The sequence below is a fragment of the Cydia splendana genome, chromosome 14, assembly GCF_910591565.1.
Source record: "Cydia splendana chromosome 14, ilCydSple1.2, whole genome shotgun sequence".
Taxonomy (NCBI): domain Eukaryota; kingdom Metazoa; phylum Arthropoda; class Insecta; order Lepidoptera; family Tortricidae; genus Cydia; species Cydia splendana.
The window spans coordinates 8,784,161-8,791,208 of NC_085973.1; positions in this window are offsets into that span (position 1 = coordinate 8,784,161).

Here is a 7,048-nt window from a genome sequence, read left to right on the forward strand (position 1 = left end):
CTCCGCTGGCACTAGAATCCCTTGAGTCAAACTCAAAACTAGTCCAGAACTGTAAAACAAACCTAAATGCACTGGCTTACTCCAACAAAGTTACACTTAGATGGGTACCAGGGCACTCCGACATTAACGGAAACGAAGAAGCGGACGAACTTGCTAGAAAGGGCGCAGACACACCCCTGGTCGGCCCAGAACCGTTCTGTGGAAGCACAAAACGAGATGCATATTCTCTGCTCAGCAACAGAAAAAACGAGAGCAATCGATTGGTGGAAGTTCGTTAAAGGACAAGAACACTCGAAAGCTCTGATCAAAGGGTTCAACAGCAAAACTGCTAAGGAGCTTTTAGGACTCAAAAGGCACAAAACCTGCGCGGTGACCAGAATACTGACTGGACACTGCAAGTTGAACAAACATATGTTTCAAATTGGCAAGAAACAAGATGCGACATGCAGGTTCTGTCAGGAGTCAGAGGAGACTGCAATGCACATTCTCTGTTCTTGTGGACCACTAATGTCAAAAAGGAGTACCTACATAGGGCGACACGTAGTGCAACCCTATGAGGTACAAAACATTACGGCCCAAAGAATCTGGAACTTTCTGGATGCAACGGGCATTAGTAATGAACTTAAAGGGCCGTCACAATAGATCAATGCTGGTCAATGCATCACTCAAAGGCCCACAACACCACAATAATAATAATAATGTCCCGCGGGGGCAGCTTGTGGCGAGCTGACGGTGAGTGGCGACACCGCGGACCCCTATTCCAGAGGCCCCTGTCATCTGGCCCTCGCCTCTGTGCTTGCCTTGATTGGCCGGCCAGAATGGAGTCGCAAGAGCGGGACCTACGATCCAGGTTGGAAGTGTAAAATGTCATAACGCCGGCGGCCTGCTGAACGGATTACCGGGATCTGTCTACCGCAGACTCACATCTCGACAACCTCACAGCCACTCCAAAGTGTTGCCCTGTTGTCGCATTGTGCGTGCGGCCATTGCGGGGCCCACTCAAGGAGTTGGCGAGTCACCACCTGTCATTTACAATTTTGAGACTGATTGTCACGGCAGGTGTCCGCTAGTCTCTCCCATAGCCCATTATCCAGTCCATCCAACTTTCAAATCTATAGCCCATGACCTTAGTTCCCATCGCAGCACAAAAGTGCTGCACTGCAATAGTCTTTGCACCTGGCGGGGACCATCTCCGGATGTATCACATTGTGCGTTCGGGGATAGTATCCACCACATGTATCCCTTGCTTTTAGATTAAAGTGCCTTAAAGGGTCTCTGCTCTGTTGGCTTCGGCCCCACGTACGCCTCCCAAAGGTCCGGGACCCCATGGTCCCGAGATATGGAAAAGACATACAAATAATAATGTTAATTTTATCACATTTAAAATACTTAACTCTGTTGGCGAAGGTTTTCCCAACATCTATATTTATATATTTAATTTATATTTGTATATATATCACGTCCAGAAGTAATTTATTAATGCAATCTACATCCAGAAGAATAACAACTTATCAGAAATCATCTAAACATACTTAAAAATCCTAAACGCTGCATACCGTTCTTACAAGGCGACATTCGCTTGCTAGACACGTTCCACTTACGTTGTCTACGTTCCATTCTGCGTATAAAATGGCAAGATCGCGTTCCCAACACTGAAGTACTTCGTCGTTGCAAGATGCCTGGCATGGAGGCACTCTTGATGAAGGGTCAGCTAAGATGGTGTGGGCATGTTTGGCGTATGTGTGATTGCAGACTACCGAAAGCCGTTTTCTACTCCCAGCTATCTGCTGGTAAACGGAAGCAGGGTGGGCAGCACCTACGTTACAAGGATGTGCTTAAGCGCCACCTAACTGCCTGCGGTATACCACCTGACAAATGGGAGGAGCTTGCTTCTCAGCGGCCAGAATGGCGTTCTCGCGTTAAGATGAGCGTAAAGAACTTTGAAGACGCTCGTCTCACTGATCTTGATGCGAAACGTCAAATACGTAAATCCCGGCCGAAACCCTCCTATAATTATACTTACAATAATTCTGGTCAACTTTACTGCCCCACCTGCGACAGACTTTTTAAAAGTAAGTTCGGCTTTGCCAGCCATATCAGAGCTCACGCTCGTAATTAGCTAGGGTCGCCGTTGCCGATTACGGCATGGATAACTATATATATACAATGCAGGTACGCCGCGCGACACAAAACATTTTTTTTTAACAGAGTTATGAAAAAAATGTTGGACAAGTTTACTATTCTGTATAGTAGGATAACTGGGCTATTCACATGTATTTTTTTTCTAGAGCAAATCCTCATAGTTTAAAATTTTTAGAGGATTTACGAAAAAAAAAATGAAAAGATTTTTTTTTAATTTTGAATTTCTCGATTTTTTTGTATGGGTGAGTGAAAATTTAGTCACAGAAATGAATTCTTCATCCTCGAATTACACGAAAAAGACACCAAACTTGATATAGTTGCGAGATGTATGCAGATATAAAGCTTAGAGTGAGGCGCGCCGGAGGCACTTTTTCCCCCCCTCCCCTGCCCACCTGCTGGGCGGAACCTCTTGGCAACCGGGCTTAATCAGCTCAAATCACCCCCAGGAACACCTGTTCCAAGCGGTTTGCTTTGTCTCCAAAATGCAAGGTGGTGGACCTTAGATCTCCTGCTAAAAAGAACTGACTAAATTAAAATGGAGTACCTATTTAAGTATATAAAGTTGGAGGCTCGAGGCTTAGTTTTAGACAAGAATAATATAATAGTGGCGAATTCAAAATGGATGTTGCTGATAAAATTTCAGTATCATTTACAATGCGAAAGTAGGTAACAGTTTCGGTCATTTTTTCAATTAAGTCCATTACATAACATACAAACATAGTAGTCCCCAGTGGGTGTCATTCTGAATCCCTAACAACGTTTGTCCTAAAGTCACTTGCCCTAACTGGTTTGTCCTAATGGGCACATGCCCTAACGATCAATTGTCATTACGATTATTTTCCATAATGTAATGGTTAGCCTAAGTCTCATTTGCCCTAAGCATTTGTACCATAACTATCAAGATCCCTAATGTTTTTTACCATATTCTTCGAAATCCCTAACAATGTTTGGCATAAAATAACATGTTCTAACTGTTTTGACCTAATGGCTATTACCCTAATGATCAATCGTCATAACAGTTACTTTTCCTATTGATCAATTATCATAACAATTACTTTCCATAATGAATGGTAACGAACTGTTGCCACAAAAGTGGGTTAGGTTAGGTTAGAACCGTGACCCTCGCAAAATCGAACTGCTGCCACAAAAGTGGGTTAGGTTAGGTTAGAACTGCGACCATTGTAAAAACGAAATGTTACCACAAAAGTGGGTTAGGTTAGGTTAGAACTGTGATCCTCGCAATAACGAACTGCTGTCACAAAAGTGGGTTAGGTTAGGTTAGAACTGCGACCATTGTAAAAACGAAACGCAATAGGGAAATCAAAATTAGGGCATACGAGTGTTAGGTCAAGCAACGATAGGCTAAGTGAAATTAGGTAACATGATGGTTAGGATATATAATTTTTAGGCCTAACAATAATTAGGCAAAAAAATAATTATGCTACATAACATTAGGATAAATACTCAATATGGAAAGTGAGAGAGATTGAGATTTTGTCCAACGCCATATTTTATTTTATTTAATAATTTGCAAATACTTATCTATAGTAAAAGTCTAACTTCAGTACAAAGTAACGAGATAACTATAAATCTAACTCCTTTTACGTCCTATCTCACTCGTTTTACGTTCCTGTTAAATTAAATAGAATATATCGCATTGAGGCGACAGTACAGTCAGCAGCAGAAGTTGCTAAGCGGGCGAGGTGTTCAAAATTACCTCGACACGCTCTTATTCTCTTAACAATAAAGTCGCGTCTAGATCATTTTGAACACCTGGCCCGCTTAGCAACTTCTGCTGCTGACTGTACCAGTAGGAGTACTTACGGACGGTCGGGTCGGGCCGGACCGCGCGGGCGTTATTGTATTGAGGTGCCCGGCCGGCCTTAACGCGCTAACGCAGCGCTATGATCGGATAGAGGTGCCCTTTTTGTTTTTCTATGGCCCAGAAAGCTGTCGCACGCTCACACTATTCCCCTCCTTTTTGACAGAGCGCCGCTACTGTTCAGCGGTGAGGTGGATAGATCTGGTACCGTTGAGGCGAAGATAAGTAAAGCCGTCTTGTATAGTCAGAATAATTGTATTCAATATAAAAGCACAAGATACATATTTAGGTAGTAGTAATGATGTGAAGTATAAATTATTCTCGTTCCCATGGTAATGTAATTCAAGTATAGAACAATACCATAGATAACTATGAAAAGGAATTACTCTTCTGTTGGACTTGCCAACAGCTACTATAGACCTTTCTGTGTTACCTACTCATATTTATGTACGCCCACATTTGCGTTGGCTGCAAACTTAGTGCAGTGTACCTACACGACATTGTGTTAATCTCGGTGAATATTGTGCCCGATCCATTTCGAGGGTGGCCACTATTTCGCCCAGCGTAGTAGTATCGCCACAGAGCGGGGAAATACGGCCAGCCTTCTGGGCGCCTTGCTTGCCCGTTGACGGCGACCTGGGCCAAATTTTTTATCTGTAGGTTTTAAGTTTTAGTATGTTTCTTTATTTCTTTCTTTGTTTACCTATGTGAATAAAGATATTAATTCGTTCACATTCCTTTTGTACTTATTTTAATTCAAAAATAATTCATTGCGCCCTTTCCTCATCGCTTTCCTGGTTGCGGTGACTGAGGCCATTGGCTAACTTTGGCTAAAAGGTTGACACTAGTTTTAATAACGCACTCCTGCTTATATTAAATACAAGTATGTACCTAAATCACAAAGTGTAGAGTGTAGTTTCTAAATAAGATTCAATCAGTTTACATATCATAGTTTGATATATAAGTACATAGTTAATACAAAAAGAGGCACATTTTCGTGGACACGAATAATTGAATGATCACTTCTATAAGATTAATAGGTCTACAGGGCCGCATTTGCAAATACCGTCTGTAAGTGTAAGCGTCCCTTCGTCCCTTAGACCCTTACCCACACCGCGACAGAGGTCACCGGCCATTCTTGCATTTGTTTAAGACGCGTATTGCGCCCGGACCCGGACCCGTATTTTACAACCCTTTTTTGTGTCTATGACCGTTGGGGTTGTATTGGAAAATTCGTTTTTCGTTTGTTTTTTACTTTGTTCGATATTCGACACCGGAAAATGTGTGACCTAAACTGATCTAAACTACTGACTCCTAATGAGCGCGATATGTATTGTAATAATACCTACCTACACATGAGTTTTCCATTTATTGTTTTGGAGTTCTATTTGAGTTTTCAAACCGTATTATTGAGCATTACTGGAACTCATTATATAAGTACCTACCTAACCTAAGAACTTCATATGCATAATGTTTGGAAAGTAAACGATTCCGTTTAATAAAAGTATTATCAGTCTGTCCAAAGGGCCTAGCCAAGATGACAAACGTACATTTATTTTATTTTATTTTATTAGAAGACCAACAGCTTTAACAAACAATATAAACTTATAACTAGGATACAATCATAAAGCCGATAACAGGTCTCCCTAACAGATACAAACGAAAATATTACGGATTTGCTTAGGTACTAGGTATAGTAGGTATTACAAAATATTTGTGTGTGCGTCTACGCGCGCGCGCGTTTATGTGTGTGCGTGTCTGTGTGTCTGTGTGTGTGTATGTGTGTGTGTGTGTGTGTGTATGTGTGCGTGGATGCATCGACAAACGAAACGCCAACTGAAAAGAAAAAAAATGTAAGATGCTACTAAAATTAAACACGTGACTATTTCCATTATTTTTTTAAGTTTCGAGTGGTGTTTTCTATTGACGATTGTCATCTTGGCTAGGCCCCCAACTACACTGCTTTACTTAAGATCGATTCCTTCATTTTGGACACATTAAATACCAACATTACATTATTCATAAACGCGCTGCAAACCTCAATTTACTATTAATGGTTTGTCTAAATCTGTAATTTTGCATTAGTAGGAATTAGATATAACAAAAATTAACTAAATGAGGCTTGTAAAGTTTTCTGAATAAGAGAGAAAGTGTCTTAGTAAGTATACCTAACCTATCTAAAAGTACCAACATCACAATGTTTGCCTTCCTTACTATCCAAACGTTTCTAACCGAGTTAAAATAAGGCGGTAGCATCAAAGCTTAAAACTGCCGATGCTAACGCGACGTGCAAATATCCCCGAAGCTCTGAGCCCTCAAACGTTCAATCAAAATGATAGGTAATCCAGTTTGGGAACCGCTGGACTACCTAGTACATGTGAGTACGAAAGTAGGAAAGTTAAATGTACTTATTTACATATTAGTAGGTACCTAAATGATGAAGTTGTGGAACTAACTGTCACCATGATTTCTTTGTGTAGGTATTTAGACATTTAAAGACTATAAATACTTATCTGAGTAATTAATCTTATCTAAGGTTTCATTCAAAGAATAGCTTAAGTTATCTCACCATTACAGCTAAGCCAGCCATGTTTCGATTTGATTAATTAGCTTGTCAAAAATACCAATGTATTATTTATTAGAATTTAGAAGGTTAGTTTATTTCACTCACGGTGACTGATACTAGCTGGCTAACCCAAAAGTTTATATCCAGCTAGGCACCCTCTCATGGTGGCGCAACGAGGTGGCATCAGAATCGCGAAAAGCCTTGCACTTATTTAGAACCTGTAGATCTCTTTAACAACATTAAAATACTCACCGCAAAAAAGGTTTAACTTCGTTCTAACTCATAATACCCATTGGTTGACTGGTAGAGAATGCCTCAAGGCATTAAGTCCGACATTTGTACCTTCACGTATTTTGCAATAAAGATTAAAATAAATAAATACAAAAGCCTCAAAGGTAACCCTTTCGTTCCCGGCAGTACCGGTATCGCCGACCACTGCCTACACCTAATTAATCCTCCGAGCCTGCCCCCGAAGGATGACCCGCCTTAACTTACTTACTACCTTCATGTACATACGC